General features: G+C 39.0%; 1 protein-coding gene across 7 annotated transcripts in view; it reads right to left on the bottom strand.

The window, feature by feature from the left end:
• Positions 1–21,862, bottom strand: part of SPO (speckle type BTB/POZ protein) — an 84,955-nt gene that overhangs the window by 27,693 nt on the left and 35,400 nt on the right. The window contains exons 1-2 of one of the 7 annotated variants that reach the window (XM_071082974.1): positions 21,316–21,714; positions 11,594–11,644 (exon numbers count right to left, since the gene is read on the bottom strand). The exons of 4 other annotated variants lie outside the window; for them this stretch is intronic. The gene's annotated coding sequence lies outside the window, so the exon portion shown is untranslated. Of the gene's footprint in view, positions 1–11,593; positions 11,645–21,315; positions 21,715–21,862 lie in introns of those variants that run through there. 2 more of the 7 variants (XM_071082973.1, XM_071082976.1) reach the window with 2 other exon arrangements.

Here is a 21,862-nt window from a genome sequence, read left to right as displayed (position 1 = left end):
GTGGCTCACGCCTGTGATCCCAGCACTTTGGGAGGCCGAGGCTGGCAGATCACGAGGTCAGAAGATCGAGATCATCCTGGCTAACACGGTGAAACCCCGTCTCTGCTAAAAATACAAAAAATTAGCCAGGCGTGGTGGCGGGCGCCTGTAGTCCCAGCTACTCAGGAGGCTGAGACAGGAGAATGGCGTGAACCCGGGAGGCAGAGCTTGCAGTGAGCCGAGATTGCGCCACTGCACTCCAGCCTGGGCGATGAGCACGACTCCATCTCAAAAAATAAAAAAATTAAATTAAATTTTAAAAAATGCAAAATTAGCCGGCTGTGGTGGCGTGCGCCTGTCATCCCAGCTACTCGGTAGGCTGAGGCAGGAGAATCGCTTGAACCCGGGAGGCGGAGGTTGTGGTGAGCCGAGATTGCACCATTGCACTCCAGCCTGGGCAACAAGAGCGAAGCTCCATCTCAAAAAATAAAAAAAAATAAAATAAAAGAACTAGATCTACAGCACCATGGCCATCAAACACAGCGCTAATAAAAAAAAGCAAGTTTAGGAATGACATGTACAGTATATTATTTATGCAAATTTAAGGTTTATATATGATGTAGTAAAAGTAAACAACAACAACAACAAAAACCCAGCCTTGACAGCCTATATATCAGTTTCATATTGGGAGAAGCAGGGAGGAGGAGGAGACTGGGAAAATAATATAAGATACTTCAAGTTTATCTCTTGTGATTCTTTTAAAACAAGGATACAAGGAAAATATGATAATACAAATATCTGTTAATTAGGGATGACAGGTACTTGGGGTATAAACTACTTTTTGTAGTGTTCTGCATTATTTTTATTGTTTTGATATTGGAGCAATTGTGTAAGGATGTATTCCATTATATCACACATCTCTGGTTTATAATATACAAGGGAGAAATTTCCTGAACACCTAGTTTGTTTTCAAAGGCCAAACAATATGAATCTTATAACTGATCATGTTGCCCTCCTTGCTTGGCTACTAGGAAATCCTGAGACAAGTTTGTGACTCATCTCTTAAAACTGTAAGCCCATATGCCTGTTTTATATGCTATATTTTATACAGGATCATATGTTCATTCTATAATAGTTTTATTTTCTTAATTATTCCCTTTGATATAATTCTCTCAACTTTTAATCTTTTATATGTTAAGTATTTTTGGAATCTGCCTCAAATCCTTTGCAGAAAGAGGTGTTAATATGGTGGCTCATGCCTGTAATCCCTGGACTTTGGAAGGCCAAGGCAGGCGGGTCACCTGAGGTCAGGAGTTCAAAACCAGCCTGGCCAACATAGCGAAACCCCATCTCTACTAAAAATACAAAAATAAGCCAGGTGTGACGATGCACACCTGTAATCCCAGCTACTTGGGAGGCTGAGACAGAGAATCGCTAGAACTCAGGAGGTGGAGGTGAAGGTGGAGTTTGCACTGAGCCAAGATGGCGCCATTGTAATCTAGCCTGGGAGACAGAGGGAAAAAAAAAAAAAAGTAACAACAAATCACACAATAACTTAACTCACAAATATTCACTGATTCACTGACTACTTAAATAATAAACAAGGAGATTAATAAACTACAAGTGCGCCTTCACAGAGTAATACTCATAAATAGATGTTATTCCCATGGTCATAAATGCTATCTTACAGGAATTGACCTTTTTTTTTTTTTTTTTTTTTTGAGACGGAACCTCACTCTGTGGCCCAGGCTGGAGTGCAGTGGTGATCTTGGCTCACTGCAAGGTCCGCCTCCCAGGTTCATGCCATTCTCCTGCCTCAGCCTCCTGAGTAGCTGGGACTATAGGCACCCGCCACCATGCCCAGCTAATTTTTGTATTTTTAGTAGAGATGGGGTTTCACCATGTTAGCCAGGATGGTCTCCATCTCCTGACCTCATGATCTGCCGGCCTCGGCCTCCTAAAGTGCTGGGATTACAGGCATGAGCCACCACGCCCGGCCAGGAATTTACAATTAAGGCATCTGTGAAATCACAGATGAAGCTAACATGGTGTGCTATCTCACTTAAGCTAGCAAACTAAGCACTGCAGTGGCATTTGGGCTTCCCTGGCTTGTGTAATTCATGATTCCATGATAACATGAAGAAAAGAGGCCAAATGCTACTGTGGTCACCTCCAAGACAGGCTTGCATTTGATGGAAAACACATTCTCAAAGAACTGTTTTATTTTTCCATTAATGAGTAAGTATAAATTAGCTAGTTTTACAAATCCCAATTATCATTAATGGCCAGAGTGAAATTTCAAAATTCCTACTTTGGGAGAGGGTGCAATGAAGGTTTGATTTTATGCGTTAGTTAGGAACAAAAAATTTGGCTCTGGAGAGGTGGATTATAGGCACAGCTCTACACTGAGTAATCATAAAATACTAATTTGAACTTATTTTGAGGTTAAAAAAACTTCAAACTTATCTAACAATGAACAATTTATGAATTACCTAAGCCCAGGGAAAGGCCAAATTTTAATAATCAGTTTATTTTAATGCCTTAATTGTTGCTACTGATCCTTGGTTCATTATTATAACCAGAAAAAAGAAAATACTACTTTGATCTTGACCATTTTTTCCCAGCTTTTTTGCTTCTGACTTATTTTGTAGCTACATCTTTTCCTTTCTTCTAATTTTTAAAAATCTCTAACCCCACAGCCAGTAGAACTGGAGAATCTGTCTCAAACTCTGAGGAGCTCTAACCACACAACCTGCTGTGAAGGAAATTGACTAGGACACCACAAGTCTAATTAATTTCACTCATAGCAGGAACCATGGGCAAAATGTTCATCAGCAAAGTAGTCTAGTGCTACATGAACTCTCTAGCACTTCATGCCAACCGCTGCAGATGACCAGCAGAAAAAAATTTTAGAAAAGAGGAGATCTACCTGAGGGTTAGAGTTTGAGAACCTCTGCAGTAGACAACTAAAGCCAAAATATATTGCTCCTGCCTTCAAACAAGTTAAGACTGTCTGTCTGCATTCTCTATTGAGAAATTTATTTTCCAAAGCTTACCAAACTTTCTAGTACGCTCAAACTCTGAGGCTGAACATACACCACCATTTATTCTCCTGCTTACTCTATTAAATTCTGACCTGTGAGAACAGACCTCTTCGAGTTACATTAAAAAATACACTTTAAAATATCTCTGTCAACTGTAAATCTGCTTAATTTCCAATGAAGGTATTATCAGCTAGCAACTAATAAAAATCTCTAATGGAATGCTTCCTAGTGGGTATTATAAGACCATGAAGTCGTTAACCAGTTTTGATGTGATTCAAGTCAACAATATAATTTCTAACTAGAATATTAAACTTTGGAGGACAGACAGAAGGACAAACAAAAATGTATTACAGGTTGAGCATCCCTGCTCTGAAAAGTTCCAAAATCCAAAAGTTTTTGAGCACTGACATGACATGCTCATTGGAACACTTTGGATTTCAGATTAGGAATGTTGAACCAGTAAGTATGCAACAAAACTATTCCAAAAAATCTGGAAAAATCTGAAATCCAAAACACTCTGGTCCCAACATTTCAGATAAGGGGATATTCAACCTGTAATGCTGTCGTGATGCACAGATAATGCTTTCAACTCAACCTACGGTGCATTTCTTTTCTGCCTTCTTTTATACTTATGAACACTTCTGCTGACTCCTGTAGACTTTAAGCTCCTTAAACAGAAGCTGCAACTGTTTTATCTATCCCTTACCACCTAGCACAGCCTGCCTGGAACTCAAGGCATTCAGTACAAATACTCTGATGACGGCCAGGCATGGTGGCTCACGCGTGTAATCCCAGTACTTCGGGAGCCCGAGGTGGGCGGATCACGAGGTCAGGAGTTCGAGACCAGTCTGATCAACATAGTGAAACCCCATGTCTACTAAAAACACAAAAATTAGCCAGGCGTGGTGACACGTGCCTGTAGTCCCAGCTACTCAAAAGGCTGAGGCAGGAGAATCGCTTGAACCTGGGAGGCGGGGGTTGCAGAGAGCCGAGTTGGTGCCACTGCACTCCAGCCTGCGACACAGCGAGACTCCATCTCAAAAAAAAAAAAAAAACTCTGATGACTGAAACACTCACCCAGTTGCATTCAAGTTCATTAAGTTTTCTGGGTTTTTTTCACATATCTCTAAAACAGCCCTTTGAACAATGCTGAGTATATCAGATTTGCAATGTAATGCGAATAATTTGTTATTTCAGATAAATTATATTACAAAGCCAAAAACTCCCAGCCTGGTACCTCTAATCCCAGTCCTGGTAAAAGTGAGTTTTTCATCCAGTATCAAGTATATATTTATTCTATAAGAGGACAAAGCCTTGTTATAATTTCATTTTGAAAACAAAAATCAGTAACTAATCTGAACTAAACTCTTACATAATCAGAATTCTTTCAAGATAGAAGAGAAATTCCCTGTACAATAAAGGAAAATGTCCCAATAGTTTATTTTGCAGTATTTACAGAGCTAGGCTGGAACACCCTCTGAAAAGTGTTACATAGACAGCTTGTGCAGTCACTTTTTAAATCTTTCACTTATTTCCCATGAGCATTTCTCCATCATCAGTCAAATCTACTTATCCAGAGAATTAAAAAAAAATCAACCAGTTAACAGAGAGAGAGGCATGAATCTCATACATGATATCTATGACTTAGCCTTACTTATATCCATCAGTTTTAAAATGACAGGAACAAGATTGTGAAGACATTAGACTGAATCATGAAACTGTTGTTTTATATAACAAAAATAGTTGAATATCAGCAATTTCATGTGGTTCAACATAATACACAGCATATACAAGCTAGATGGCTGGGAACATACTTCTTGCCAGAGAATGGTCTGTTAGGGACTTTTAAAAAGCCTAACTCTCTGTTTTCCTCTGGTTTAAAGCTTTGCACAGTTTCCAAGTAAAGAAAACCCCAGTGTTGTAACTATTTTCAACCCGAGATGTTTGCATTTTCCAAAACAGAAGATGCCAAAAAGATTAATGACAACTGAACAAAAACAAACAAAAAAAAAACTACAAGATTTTTGTATACTCATTTTTGAGAAACTAATGTGTCCTAAAAGGAGCCTTTGGTTTCTTCTGTTATAGTGTGCTCAATCATATATAGCCCAGGAGGTAATCTTTTATTTCTCATTACCCCAAGGGTAGTTATTAAAGGTCATACTGACTTCTATTGTTGCAAGGTTTACATGACTTTTGAATATTTGTTATGAGTAAACTTTCTGCAGTTCAATCTAGTCCAACAAAATACTAAATACACTTAAAAAATTTTTACAGACACTGCTTAAAACTCAGGGTTTCAGACAGACCTCAATCAGCAAAGGAAAGACTGAGGTTCTCTTATGTCTTTTATCAGGTTCACGCTTTGTAAAACTTTACAAATTAAGGATGCCTGTTTTTCTGTTGTCGTTGTTTTCTTTCTTTTAAAATTAAAAAAAAAAAATTTGTAGAGACAGGGTCTTGCTATGTTGCCTTGACTGATCTCAAACTCTTGGCCTCAGGCAATCCTCCTACCTTGGCTTCTCAAAGCACTGGGATTATAGGCATGAACCACTGTGCCCAGCCTGTTTTCATTTTTTAAATTCTTAAACATTGCACCTACAGGGGGATTACTAAGTGAATCTAGAGATCAAGAAGAAAAAAGTCAACAACAGTCTTACAGAAAAACGGGCAAAGAACAACCAATGGTGTACAGAAATGGAAATACCCAGTGGTTCTTAAATATATGAAAAGATGTTCAACTCTCATTCAAGATAAAAATGCAAATTAAATCACACATTGATTCACCCACTGAATTGGCAAAGATCAAAATGTTTGATAACACTTACCCAGGGTAAAGACAACATTTCTGGTTGGAGTATAAATTGTTACAATCTCTGTGAAGGGCAATGTCTATCAAAGTAAAAAATGCACATCCCCTTTAATCCAGCAATTTCACTTCTAGAAATGTATCCCTACTGATACATTTTAAATGACAAATATAAAAGGTTTTTCACTGTGGGACTATATATAAACACATGAAAATGGAAATAACCTAAAAGTTCATCAACAGTGGATTAAATAAACTATGATACAGATAATGTAATAATACGCATCTCTTAAAAAAATAAGGAAGCTCTATTTTTTAATAGAAAATGTATATTTGTTTTAACATATAGAATATCTCCGAAAAGACACAAGGCTCTAGGGATGCTGGTTACTCCCATGGAAGGAAACTGGGTACACCTGAGTAGGAAGAAATCCCACTGTATTCCTCTTAATACTTTCTGAATTTTGAACCATGTAAATATGTGACCTATTCAAATAGTAAATTTAAAAATTTAAAAAGGAATTAGCAGCCTTTACAATTAATTTTTCCAAGTTGTGAAGAGGCTTATACATCAGACCCACATGAGAGACAAGAAAGGAATTCTTCAGTGGCCTCCATTGCTATCTGAGTAAAATCAACCTTTTCGTCATGACCACCATGGCCTCAGCATACCTCCCTGACCTTCTCTAACACTCTTCTCAATCCTGATGTTTTAGTCACTCAGGCCTTTAACTCTAATCCACAAACACGTTGGGCTCTTTCCTCAGCCCACAAAGCTCTTTCTTCCCTCAGGTCTTTTTATAGGTCGGTCCTTCTTGTAATTTAGGTCTCCTATCAAATGAAGTTATCTTCAGAGGGGTCTTCCCTGACCACCCAGTCTGAAGCCGCGTCCACTTCTAGCCTGTTCCTCTCATCACACTGCCCTATTTTATTTTCTTCTTTATTACCACTACCTGAAATTATCTTGTTTTTATTTTTTCACTTCTCTACTGTGCTCCCTACTGGAAGTTAAGCTCAACGAGAATAGTATCCCCCTGTGCCTAGTATGGCCTAACAGGCACTCAGTAAATATTTGTTCAATGAAATTCTGGTTGAGTAACTAGACTCCTTCTCTTTTGGGATCATTTTTCCCTAATGAGTTCTAGTTAATAAATTAAAGTTTAGAAGTTGTTGAATGAATGTAGCTACAGGAATCCAGGCATACTTTTAAAACAATAAAACATTTTAAAAGGAAAACTATCAAGTCACTCCAACTTTAAGAATTTATTGAGTACATTACAAAACTATACTCTTCCCTGATTAAAAATTTTTTCAAATTCAAGAAAACAGAAGAAAAAGGAAACCTACAGAGCTATGGGGGGAAGTTCCTGAATCCACAAGACAATAGTGAGAAAAGTACATTTCCCAGAATAAGTCAATCCTGGTTACAGAAGTACCATTACAGCAGCTGTCAGGAACCTAAGCTAAACTCTAAGTTATTTCAAGTTAAATTATTTTTTATTTTTTATTTTTTTTTTTTTTTACAGAGTTTCACTCTTGTTGCCCAGGCTGGAGTACAATGGCATGGTCTCGCTTCACTGCAACCTCCGCCTCCCGGGTTCAAGCAATTCTCCTGCCTCAGTCTCCCAAGTAGCTGGGATTACAGGCGCCCACCACCACGCCCAGGTAATTTTTGTATTTTCGGTAGAGACGAGGTTTCACCATGTTGGTCAGGCTGGTGTCGAACTCCTGACCTCAGGTGACTCACCCACCTCAGCCTCCCAAAGTGCTGAAATTACAGGCGTGAGCCACTGCACCTTGCCTCAAGTTAAATACTACATATTACAATAAAATTCTAATATATTGATTGAGGGAAATCCTTAGCATCTACTTTTATTTGTTATATTGTTTTTGTATCTGACACTGGGTTTGATTCTGGATGTATGGAGAAAAGATAACTAACATTTATTAAATACAGATCAGTGTAAATATGTACATATGTAAAAACATGACTAAGCATATAACTAAATTTTTTCTATATCAGGCTAAGATATAGAACATATTTCTGTCATAGCCAAATATTTCTCTAATTAAGAGTTGAATTGCTTTGTAACTGTTGTATATAAGGAAAACCCAGAAACAAGCATAGTATTATGTGTTCAAGTCAGTACTTGTAGGATTTTCCCAGTTTACAGGTATCTCTAAGTATAGATTCTAAAATGATTGTGAGGATTAGATATGCACTTGTACATAAAAAGGCTATTTCTCCTTCCTCTCCTCAATCTGTGTTACAATTTTATAGAAATGCCTAGCCAGTAAGGCTCATCTAGATAGATCAAGTCAAGCTGAAGATGAATAAGAAGGTACATGACTCTCAAGTCACTAAACCCAATAGGATAACAACAGAATGCTCCGACTCCCAAGCCTCGGTGTGTGCTGGCAGTTTACAGGCTTACTGCTCTTCTTTCAGGTTATAAATAACTACAAACCGTCCTTGTCCCCAAGGAGACCTTAGCAGCCAGCTCAAAGGTTAAAATATGGAATAATTCTCACTTTGGATGCAACTTTTCCAGACAGCAAAAAAATCAAAAAAGCAGAAAATGTAATGCCAAGTTAAGTTAGGGCAGGGGGATCATTCCCTTGCCCTAGAAACTATCCACTGTGTAACAGTTATTGATATAAACATGTTAGCATAATTATCTACCCCAAAAATATGTCCAGGAAGAATGCAATGCATCTCTGCTCCAAATGCTGAAGTTTGTCTTAGAAAGGGGCAGATGCCACTCAACCACCTTGCAGGAGTGCAACTCCCTGGACTTTAAAAAGACTTCTTGAATTTTTGTTTTGCTTTTAATTTAGGCACAAAGGACTACTGAGCTAAACACATCCACATAACAACATCAGAGGAAAAAAATTCCTCTGTCTCCATTTGGATGGAGGATCCAGCAGAATAATGGCCGCAACAAGCACAGGTTTCACAAGATCTGGGTTAATACCATCAGGTGACATGCTGCTGTTGTTAATTACAGAACCCCTGCTAGGAAGAAAAACTCCTCCAGCTGCTTTAAAAAAAAAAAAAAAGAAAGAAAATAGGGTTCCTCAGATTAGACTTTTCCGCAATGTGAAATACCTGAAATGGAAGGACAGGAATCCGGATCAGGAAACAAACCTGATTACAAGCGGCTATTTCACTTCAAAGTGGGTCTCAGTTCCAAAAGAGAACATCTTTAGAAATGAAGTCAGAAAGGCAAACGCAAACAATCAACAACCTCGCCATTCTCACAAATTAGAATCGTGTGTTGATTCCACTAAATGTCTTGGGGACAAATCTTTAGGGCCACAAAGAGTGAACTTGGGAAAGATGAAGATTTTAATACATCCCACATATTATAAAAGATGCCTCCTCTAGGTTGAGAAAATTTACTTATTCTAAAGAAGAGCTGAAAAAAGAATCAGAAAAGGAGGAAGCAGGGAAAAGCCCTATGGTAAGAAGATTCCATTTATTACATAGGTTAATATTCTCATGGCTATTTTCCAATTTGAAAGGTTATGGTCTTTCACCCACTCCCCTCAATGACGACTATGAAGAACCTTATAAAATCTAAACAGTAAACAGATGAAAGGGCTGGCCCTAATACTATTTAAGCATGTCCAATCTGCAAGGAATTCAAAAACAGAAGGGTCATTTCATGAAACAAATAGAGCTTATATAACCCCACAGAGTCCCCTGGTTTTTATAGAAGCCAAATTCAACAGGCAGTTCTCTTTGGCCATCTATACTTCAGCCAAGCCATTTAAAAATATTTCTTGCTAACATGATGCGGCTATGGAAGGGACCCAAGGAATGGATTTCAAAGGAGAAAGTCTAGTCGTAGGGCATACATTTTGAAATAAGTTCATTAACTTGGAAACTGAAAAGGCCCACCTGCTCCAGAGGATTTGGTCTCCTACAAGGGCAACCGATTATGTTCAGCATTAACTATTACTATCCAGCAGTAAAGAATTCAGTATTCCCATGAGATACTTTTCTTCCTGAAAGGCACCTAGACCTCCTTCCAACTATAAAAGAGAAGAGAGGTGTATGTATGTTTTTAATCTTCTCCTTTACAGTCTTAACTAAAAAAACCTAACTACTATTTACATGGACCATGTGCCTTACTTGGAAACAATCTGCAGAAAATAAATTCCCTCCTCTAAAATTATTAAAAATAAGCAAAATTATATGTTAATGTTACAGTTCTAAGTAAACGAAATGGAACAAAGGATGGGCAGGAATTTCTGTTTTAAGTGTTCATTACAAAATTCATGACTCAAGGAAAAAGTAAAACCACACAGGCAGACAAAATAGGGAAAGTTAGACAGAATGTCTGTCTTAACAGAATTTCCTGGCTCCTGATGATGTGTGTCAGAATTTAAAAGATTAAAATGCAATAACACCTATTTAACCCAACATAACTCTGACAAAACATACACAAGCTTTGGAGGCCAAAATCTCATACTACAAAGTAAAAGTTATAAGATGTTACACAAAATGGTGGAGAGTTTTTTTCTGTAAGTTACACAGAGAGATAAGAGCTCCAAGGTAAAACACACAGAGGCAATTTGTTCAAAATCAAACTCCTTTTATAAAGTAAAATGAAGCCTACAAATTTCTTTAAGGTATCTTTTTTTTTTTTTTTTGAGACAGAGTCTTGCTCTGTCGCCCAGGCTGGAGTACAGTGGTGTTATCTCAGCTCCCTGCAACTTCTGCCTCCTGGGTTCAAGCAATTGTCCCACCTCAGCCTCCCGAGTAGCTGGGATTACAGGCACGTGCCACCATGCCTGGCTAATTTTTGTATTTTTAGTAGAGACGGGGTTTCTCCATGTTGGCCAGGCTGGTCTCAAACTCCTGGCCTCAAGTGATCCACCTGCCTAGGCCTCTCAAAATGCTGGGATTATAGGCATGAGTCACCGCACCTGGCCCCAAGTATCTCTTTTCATAAACTGTAATTCTAATTTCCCTGAAGGTCTTTTATGTTTTTGGGTTTTGTTTGTTTGTTTTTTAGATAAGGTCTTGCTCTGTCGCCCAGGCTGGAATGCAGTGGCACAATTATGGCTCACTGCAGCCTAGACCTCCTGAGCTCAAATTATCCTCCACCTCAGTCTCTTGAGTAGTTGGAACTACAGGCATGTGCCACCACACCTGGCTAATTTTTGTATTTTTTGTAGAGATGGGTTTTTACCATGTTGGCCAGAATGGTCTTGAACTCCTGAGCTCAAGCAATCTTCCTGCCTCAGCCTCCCAAAGTGCTGGGATTACAGGCATGAGTCACCATGCCCAGCATTCCTGAGGAACTTTTCTAGGGAGAAAAATAATCTGACTCTAAGGTTTCCATATCATATATTATCAACCACTGATTAAAAATTTAAATTCAAATATCATTTCTCCCCTTACCATTATTGTAAAGTCTTATCCTATATCTAGAAATCACCAGAGAAGATCAGAATAAATAGTTCTGGCTTACTCCAGGTAAGAATATTTAAAATAAAACTTTTTTTGAAGCCACTTATGAAAAATGTTTATTTAACACTGTAACGATTCTTATTTTAAAAAGAAAATCTTACATGCTTACCTTATATGACTTTAACTTTTTAACTTTACCTATCATTTGCACTAAAATGAAACAGTAGATTGTACTCAAGAGGTGTATTTTTAAGTCATGGTAAATGTTTTTATGCATTTCATTCTGCTTTTTCCCTCATGATTAAACTATATTTAAAATAAAACTATGTAAAAACTCACCAAGTTAAGTCAGTAGGAAAACTCTAATTTGTCTTGTCTAACAGGAAATCTCTGTTGGAAATAGAGAATATGAATCAGACTTAACTAGATTCTGAATCTCATACAAGTCTCTACTTATTTTGTCTATTCCTAAAAAGGAAAAATCTCACAAAAGAAGGTGATACATTTGCAAAGAAATGACTAGTAAAAATTTACTAGTCAAAATTACCATTCTTAGGTCAAGACGGGTGGATCACTTGAGGCCAGAAGTTTGAGACCAGCCTGGCATCATGGCGAAACACTGCCTCAACTAAAAACACAAAAAATTAGCCAGGCGTGGTGGTGCGCGCCTGTAGTCCCAGTTACTTAGGAGGCTGAGGCACAAGAATTGCTTGAACCCGGTGGTGGGGGACGGGCTGGGGGCAGGGTGGGGCGGAGATTCCAGTGACCCCAAAATCATGCCACTGCAGTCCAGTCTGGGCGACAGAGTGAGACTCTCTCAAAAAAACAAACAAAAAAATTACCATTCCTTTATCTCATCACTAGCTCTGAATGCTCTATTTCTTAGTCATCTCTCAAAAAAAGATTATACTTAGAAATGGAAGTCAGAAAAATCCAAGCTGATTCTCCTTTTTTTTGAGATACAGTCTCAGCTCTGTCAGCCAGGCTGAAGTGCAGTGGAGTGATCTCCACTCACTGCAACGGCCACCTCCCAGGTTCAAGCAATTCTCCTGCCTCAGCCTCCTGAGTAGCTGGGATTACAGGTGCCTGCCACCAGGCCTGGCTAATTTTTGTATTTTTAGTAGAGACATGATTTTGTCATGTTGGCAAGGCTGGTCTCAAACTCCTGACCTCAAGTCATTGGCCCACCTCGGCCTCCCAAATTGCTGGGATTACAGGCGTGAGCCACCGCACGCAGCCCCAAGCTAGTTATTCTAATAAACTGACCTATGAGTGCAGCAAAAATGAAGTGACTTGTCTCGTGTCAATACTTACAAGAAGAGAGAGATCATTGTTGCCAGCTCTTTCACAAAATGCTGAAAGAATTATTACAAGTTTTAATGTAAAACACCCTTTTAAAAAAGTGCTCTATGGGTAAATTACACCAAAGCAAGATGCATTTAAACAAAGCCATGTATCCTATGGTTTCTGTTTAGAGACAAGGTCTCACTATGTTGCCCCAGCTGGAGTACAAAGGCTATTCACAGGCCTGAACACAGCGCACTATCTCAGCCTCCTGAGTAGCTGGGACTATAAAGGCACACGCGACCAGGCATGGCCCTATGGTTTTAATAAACAACTGTGACAATGAGATGCAGAATGGTGGACATTAAAGACTGGATTAATACTGATTATACAAGGGAGAGAAAGAGGTTCCTGTTGAAGACTGGAGAGATAGCCAAGCAACACCAACCTCTGATAATCCACCGTATCCTACAAAGTAGCTCAAAACAGAAACAGGTATAAGAGAAGTAGCAATGCTTCTTGGAGTCTAACATAGGCAGAAAATTCCACTGCTATATTCTCTTTTGTGAGAAAATAAAGTATTGCATAAATCATGGGTAAGTGATTCCTTAAAAATAGAATCTCGGCTGGGCACAGTGGCTCACGCCTGTAATCCCAGCACTTTCAGAGTCCGAGGCAGGCGGATCACAAGGTCAGGAGATTGAGACCAGCCTGACCAACATGGTGAAACCCCATCTGTACTAAAAATACAAAAATTAGCTGGACATGATGGTGCGTGCCTGTAGTCCCAGCTACTCGGGAGGCTGAGGCAGGAGAATCACTTGAACCCCACAGAGGTTGCAGTGAACCAAGATCGCACCACTGCACTCCAACCTGGTGACAGAGCAAGACTCCGTTTCAAAAAAAAAAAAAAGAGTCTCTTTCTGAAAATATAAGCACCAACTTTAACTAGTACATTGGTACAAATAAGATTCTCTTAGACTATATAATAGCTTTTGGTAAACAAAGTCCAGTTACTATCAGTGATCAAATAGCCATCACCAAAAACTGTGCTAAATGACTGATGCTAAAACAGGGCAGTCTTAATCAGATACCATAAAATAAATTCACTTGCGGTCAGGAGTTCGAGACCAGCCTGGCCAACACGGTAAAACCCCATCTCTACTAAAAATACAAAAATTAGCCAGGCATGGTGACGGGCGCCTGTAATCCCAGCTACTTGGGAGGCTGAGACTGAAGAATCGCTTGAACCTGGGAGGCGGAGGTTGCAGTAAGCAGAGACTGTGCCAACAATCCCACGTAGTTCAGTTAATAGTAGCAGGAGTCAGGCTGAATTCATGCAACAAATATTTACTGAGTATCAACTGCAGGGCATTCTTTGCGACACAGTGGTAAAAGAGACAGACAAGGTTCCTGACCCTCTGAGGATAGAAAGATAGAAGGCAGAAGATATCAACCAACTCTTAACAAACGAAAATGAATAGCTATGATTCTTAAAGCAGAAACCAATACCTTTAGTCCCTTACTCTCCAATTTTTTTTTAAGCTTAAGGTTTGGATTTCTCAAAATTTAAAGCATCTGACAATACTGCTAAGGGCTGAACAGGGAGACTAACATACTGTTGGTAGGAGAACAAACTGGTACCACCACTTTGGAAAATAGTTTATTATCTAATAAGACTAAAGATTCTACAATTCTGCTGCAAGTACATTGTCTAAAGAAACTTCTGTACATGTTCACAGCAGCATTGTTCATTAACAGCCAAAAACTAGAAACAATCCAAGTGTCTATCAACAGAATGAATACATAAATTGTGGTATATTCATATAACAGAATGCTATATGGCAATGAAATCAAACTACAGTTCTATATAGCAACATGGATGAAAGTTATGAACATACATATTGTTAGGTTCTTCCTGAAAGAAGACATAAAAATGTAAAAATCACATAATATATTATTCCAATTTATACAAAGTTTGAAAACAGTTTAAAAACTAAATTATATTGTTTTAGAATGAATCCTAGGTGGTAAAATCATGAAGAAAAATAGGGATATGATTATCATACGTCAGAACAGTGGTTATTCTGAGCAATGGTATAGGTTATGATCTAGAAGTGAGACGCAACAGGCTTCTTCCAGGTGTTGGCAATGATACATTTCTAGGTCTAACTGGTGGTTACATAGGTATTTGCCTTTTGTAATTAATCCTCACATTATACAGTCATGTTTTGTGTATTTTTCTGTTATATTTCATAATAAAAAATGTTCAGGCCAGGCATGGTGGCTCACGCCTGTAATTCCAGCACTTTAGGAGGCTGAGGAGGGTGGATCGCTTGAGATCAGGAGTTCAAGACCAGCCTGGCCAACATGGTGAAACACCATCTCTACTAAAAATACAAAAAAAATTAGCAGGACATGGTGTCACACACCTGTAATCTCAGCTACTTGGGAAGCTGAGGTGGGAGGATCACTTGAACCCAGGAGGCAGAGGTTGCAGTGAGCCAAGATGGTGCCATTACACTCCAGCCTGGATGACAGAGTGAGACTCCGTCTCAAAAAAAAAAAAAAAAAAAAAAAAAGTTCAAAGCATACATGATTAAAATAACCTAATAGAGTAGATCTCTAGCCTCCAATAATATATAAGTGTGAGTACATCTTGCACATAATACAGTTTTTTTTTAAAAAAAAAAAGATAATTTAGGATGAGAAGTCAGTAATAAAACAAGGCCACCCAGGAATAAATACCTATAGGCAGGATTTTCTATTACTTTCTTTGAATTTAAATGCCATACCTAAGATCTATATTTCAGGGAAATTTTCTGTACTAATATAAAGGTTTAAATCTACATATGACTACCACCAGGAACCATGAGTTAATCCCCAAATTATTTTGAGACAAAATCTTCTGAAAAAGCAAAGCCAAGACACAAGTATTTTTTGATTTTACTAGTTTAATCATGGCCTCTGATGGAACCTCCAGTAAAATCCCAACTCCCTCTGAGTGAAAGCCTTACAATGGCCAAAAGGGTCCTGCACAATCTGGACTTGATTACCTCTCTGGCCTCATTTCCAGCTATGTTTTCCTGATCTCACTATGTACCAGCTACACTGCCCCTTTTTGTTTCGGTTCCTCAGAATAGGCCCATTCCTGCCTTGGGGCTTTGCACATGTCATTTTCTGTCTGAATAAATCTTCCCCTCGATGTTCTCAGGGCACACTCCTTCACCATTGCTAAGACTTTCCTTGTCACCATCTCTGTAAGGTCTTCCCTGACGCCCTTAAAAATGAATTCCTGGCTGGGCATGGTGGCTTATGCCTGTAAATACCAGCACTTTGATATGCCGAAGTGGGTGGATCACTTGAGGTCAGGGCTTCAAGACCAGCCTGGCCAACACGATGAAACCCCATCTCTATTAAAAACACAAAAATCGGGCCAGGCGCAGTGGCTCAAGCCTGTAATCCCAGCACTTTGGGAGGCCGAGATGGGCGGATCACAAGGTCAGGAAATCGAGACCATCCTGGCTAACACGGTGAAACCCCGTCTCTACTAAAAAATACAAAAAATTAGCCGGGCGAGGTGGCGGGCGCCTGTAGTCCCAGCTACTCGGGAGGCTGAGGCAGGAGAATGGCGTGAACCCAGGAGGCGGAGCTTGCAGTGAGCTGAGATCCGGCCACTGCACTCCAGCCTGGGCGACAGAGCGAGACTCCGTCTCAAAAAAAAAAACACACACACACACACAAAAATCAGCCGGGTGTGGTGGCACACACCTGTAGTCCCAGCTACTCAGGAGGCTGAGGCAGAAGAATCGCTTGAACCTGGGAGGCAGAGGTGGCAGTGAGCTGAGATTGCATCACTACACTCCAGGCTGGATGACAGAGCAAGACTCTGTCTGAAAAAAAAAAAAAAAAAAAAAAGCAATTCCCTCCCTTAACAGCCACAATCCTATTCCTGCTTCTTCATTTTTTTTCTATAGCACATAAAGTCATCTACCATCCTGTATCTTTTTACAATCTGTCTTCTCTAACTGGAAAATAAGCTCTACCAAGGCAGGTTCTTGTCTGTTTTGCTGCTGCACCCAGACAGTGTCTGGCGCATGGAAGGCTACAAATACTTATTTAATAAATGACTGAATTAATGTTTTCTTTTAGATTCCCCTGCTTGAAAGATTAGACAGTAACTCTATACAAAAAAAAAAAAAAAAACAACAACAAAAAAACCCAGAATGTTTCCCCCTTCTGTATGTCAAATTAACAAAGTTTATTCTACTAACAAGTTTCAGGTTTAGGCACTTACTATTAATGAGTCAGAAGATTAAGACTTCTAAAAAGTTGATACAAACATAACTATATTTTCCCTTAACAAATGTGTAACATTGGCCAGCCACAGTGGCTCATGCCTATCATCCCAGAACTTTGGGAGGCCAAGATGGGTGGATCACCTGAGGTCAGGAGTTTGAGACCAGTCTGGCCAATATGGTGAAACCCTGTCTCTACCAAAAAATACAAAAATTAGCCTGGTGTGGTGGTGGGCACCTATAGTGCCAGCTACTAGCCAAGAAGCTGAGGCAGGAGAATCGCTTGAACCTGGGAGGCAGAGGTTGCGGTGAGCCACGATGGCACCACTGCATTCCAGCCTGGGTGACAGAGTGAGACTCCACTTCAAAAAAAAAAAAAAAAAAATGTGTAATACCTGTTTTTAATGATAACAATGCCATTGAGGGCACAAAGAGACAAGAACTCTCATGTACTGCTGGTGCGGTGTAAATCAGCATAACTATTATGGGAATTACTTAACAATATGTAGCATAAAGACTGAGTACTTACTATATATACTATTTAAGTTTGTAAAAAGTGAGCACATTTTACTTTTATAGTCAGAAAAAAAGTTTTTTAGAAGAAAGAATCATGCAAAAAAAATATATAATTTCAATAAAAAAGTTCTTCAGCACCTTGGAAGGCCAAGGCAGGCAGATCACTTGAGGTCGGGAGTTTGAGACCAGCCTGGCCAACATGGTGAAAACCCGTCTCTACCAAAAAATACAAAAATTAGCAAAGCATGGTGGCATGCGAAGAGATTGCAGTGAGCTGAGATCATGCCACTGCACTCCAGCCTGGGTGACAGAGTGATACTCTGTCTCAAAAAAAAAAAAAGAAAGTTCTTTATACTGTATTTTGACTCCAACAAAAGCAATAAAGTCTTCTGTTACATATCCAGATGAAATATCTCAAGAGGGTAACTACAGTTAGAAAAATAATGGTTTTTTACTTAGGAACTAAAAAAAGTTTTATAGCAGTTTCCAGAGTGGAAGGGAAAACAAACTCTACGGTGTTAGTGTTCCACATAAGAGCACAATTTTCTTCTAAAGAAAGATTTAAGATAGGAACATTTCTCTGTAGCATAAAATGTGGGACTGATGTGACAAAGAGCAGGTAAACAATTCCATTCAAACTTGGTGACTACGATGACATAGGGAAGATAATTCACTAAACGAGATTGCCTACTGGGTGACATGACAGATACTTCTGAGTATACATATAGTGCTTATACTTTTGAAGGAATATGTCATCTATGTTAAAGTTGGCATAAGCCTAGATCCAAAGGTTACTTTCCAACCACAATACTTATTACCTGAACCAAACCCTAAGACAAGAACAGATCTGAGATAAAATACACAGGCATCTGATATACTAGTTCTATTTATTACTCTGATTTCTATTTGAAGGTCTTATTGGTTGTCTTTAAAAAAATTCAGCACATAAATTCTCAAATTCTGAAAGATAGCTGATATATTCATGAGACAGGTGGCTGCCCAAACTAGTTGTTAAGAAAGGAAGTCCTACTCAAACGCTTGCAGTAGGCAGAGTGTGTTATTAGAGAAGAGTAACAGTTTTCATTTGTAACACTTCAGGATTCCAAGTGCTCAAAGCTCTGAATAGGAGCCAGGTTTAAAGGGTGAAAAAACACAGAGCATAAAAATTAAAAATATACTCAACCTCACAATAATGAATAAGGCACAGTGGATTAAAGACTCCAGAAAAAATTTATAAATGAAAATCATTGGTAATTGAAACATATGGTCCTTGAACAAAATTTAAATGTAGTAATTCTAATCAAATATCAAGGTGAAGACATATTTTTTAAATGCTTCCTTTGGCTAAGAATGCTTCAAGAAACCCTTCTATAAATATCAACTATGTCTGGATCACACTGAACTTAGAAAGTAACATAAGAAGAACATGAACTGGATTGGAGATCACTAAATAGTCCCACACTCAGTAGGGAGAAAATATTCTAGAAGGCTGGGCATGGTGGCTCACGCCTGTAATATCTCAGCACTTTGGGAGGCCCAGATGGGCAGATCACCTGAGGTCAGGAGTTCAAGACCAGCCTGGCCAACATGGTGAAACCCCATCTCTACAAAAACACAAAAATGAGCCAGACATAATGGCGGGTGCCTGTAATCCCAGCTACTTGGGAGGCTGAGGCAGAAGAATCACTTGAACCTTGGAGGCGGAGGTTGTAGTGAGCTGAGATCGTGCCACTGCACTCCAGCCTGGGCGAAAGAGCAAGAATCCGTCTCAAGAAAAAAAAAAAAAGAAAGAAAGAAGGTATTCTAGGAGTTAAAAAGTAGTAAAAGAAAGCTTATAAGGAGAATAAAAGGTGAGCAGTAACTGAAATTTATTTAAAAACACCTAATAACATGAGACAACAGAAATGCAAAATATTAAAATGCAAGCTGGCCAGGTGCTGTGGCTCACACCTGTAATCCCAACACTTTGGGAGGCCAAGGCAGGAGGATCACATGAGCTCAGGAGTTCAAGACCAGCCTAGGCAACATAGTGAGACCCTGTCGCTAAAAAATTAATTAAATTAAAATAAAATGTGAAGTTGCCAAATTTATCAGATTCCAAAAAGAATCCATAAGGAAAGAAAATTTCAGAGCCTCTCATTCTCTGATAAAAGAAGACCATTATTCCAAAGTATGGAAGGTTTTCCTCATCCCTCTCCCTCCCTCAAATAATGACTATAAATACCAAAGTGTTGGACCCAGTGGGAGAACTCAAATAATGAGATAGTTTAGGACAAAATCAAACCATTGAAACAAAAGAAGAGGAGAAGGAGGAAGAAGAAGATGATGATGAGGACAAAGACCAGAAAAGATATGTACAAAGTTGTTCACTGGTTGTCTGTAATGCAATGGGGGAAAAAAGGAAAACAATTTAAATATCCATCAAAGGGACTGTGGAAAACCTGTGAAATATTCATACTGTATAATAAAAACAAAACAGCTAAAATGGGAGACCTAGATCTGAATCTACCAACATGTACAGATTTTGGAAAACAAGAATGAAAACAAGACTGCTGCAGAACTTTTATATATATATATATATATATAAAGACACACACACATATGCACATATGTACTCACACGTATATAATTGTCTAAAAATTAAGCACGCAAAGCAATACATTTTCATACATACACACATACATACACATCTACATTGCACTGGAATGATACACGCTAAATTCACGGTAACAGGTGGTCTCTGGTAGTGAAGGATGGAAACAGAACAGAAAGTATAAATAAATAAAACTTTAGCTGACAGTGTCACAGTCTCTTTTTGTTTGGCTTTTTCTTTTTTTAAGCTTTTCAAATCTATGAATTCAGGAAAAATGGTAAATTAGAAAAGCTAAAGATTGCTTAATGACTTGTGATACAGAAAAAAAAGCTAAATAGCTCAAAGCAATATTTTAAATAGATACTAATGCAGCCTAAATCAAACCAAAAAGAGCCAATGAATTCAGTCCAGATCATCTCACTAATGAAAATCCTGTGTTGGTAAATATTTTTTCTATAGCTGATGGGAATTATACAGCACTGGGGTTCCTTAAGCAGCGAAACTAAAGGGACTGACTTTATATATGTCAATAAGAAAGTACATCTTTTTCTTTCTTTCTTTCTTTTTTTTTGAGACGGGGTCTCCCTCTGTCACCTAGCTGGAGTACAGAGGCTCAATCTCTGCTCCCTGCAATCTCTGCCTCCTGGGTTCAAGCAATTCTCCTGCCTCAGCCTCCTGAGTAGCTGGGATTACAGGTGCGCACCACCACGCCCGGCTAATTTTTTTTGTTTTTAGTAGAGATGGTGTTTCAGCATGTTGGTGAGGCGGGTCTCAAACTCCTGACGTCTGTGATCTGCCCACCTCAGCCTCCCAAAGTGCTGGGATTACAGGCGTGAGTCACCGTGCCCAGCCAGAAAGCACATCTTAAATAAAAATAATGTTCATAGTAATCCAACATATCTTCATTGAGACCATAAATCCTTATATTTTGCCTTAATTTTGTTTATTCCTCTAAGAACCAATCTCTCTTTTAATCATCTCAAATTTCAGTACCTGAAACTCAAAGACAGATTATAAAAACAACACTTGAGGCTTTTTTGCCTTCTTGAATTGACTTAAGCTTTTTTTCCTTCTTTCAAATATGTTTTTCCTCCTTCTTCCTTGACTTTTCCCATCTCCAACCTGTTGTTGTTTTTTTTTTCCTTCCATTCTCTCACCAACAGTTGCTTTCAACTGCTAGCAAGCCTCTGGCATATTTATATTTTTCACTTCTTTAAGGAAAAGATGCTCCCACTCCACAGCCCAAACGTCAAATAAAGGGGAAAAAATTTATGTAAAGAGTACTAACCATATTTTGATGCCTTTCCTTTCTGTATTATGGCTAGGAATAAAGCTCTAATTGCCAAACAAGAGAGCAAAATCAAACTTACCTGTATGTTTTATCATCTTTATAACATTTAAATTTATCCAGGGTCCTCTGTTTCACAAGTCACTTTGGTTAGGAATTATAAGGCCACTTAAAATAGGCCACTATAGTTGAGCACTATAGTCTAGTGGAAACCATAACCTCAAGATTCACAGTAGACAAACAACCTAGGCCAGGTGTGGCGGCTCATGCCTTTAATCCCAGCACTCCGGGAGGCCAAGGTGAGCACATCACTTGAGGTCAGGAGTTCCAAACCAGCCTGGCCAACATGGTGAAACCTTGTCTCTACTAAAAATACAAAAATTAGCCCGGCATGATGGGGCAAGCCTGTAATCCCAGCTACTTGGGAGGCGGAGGCCACAGTGAGCCAAGATCACGCCACCGCACTCCAGCCTGGGCGACAGAGTGAGACTCTGTCTCAAAAAAAAAAAAAGAAAGAAAAAAAGAGACAGAGAAGCAACGTGTGCGTTTCCACCCCCATCCTCCTTTAAAAGGATTTCCAAGGTCCTTTCCAGTTAAATGCTTTAAGCTATATAACCACTCCCTCATAA

This window comes from Macaca nemestrina, chromosome 17 (genome assembly GCF_043159975.1).
Source record: "Macaca nemestrina isolate mMacNem1 chromosome 17, mMacNem.hap1, whole genome shotgun sequence".
Classification (NCBI taxonomy): Eukaryota; Metazoa; Chordata; class Mammalia; order Primates; family Cercopithecidae; genus Macaca; species Macaca nemestrina.
This window is presented reverse-complemented; position numbering and strand designations above follow the sequence as displayed.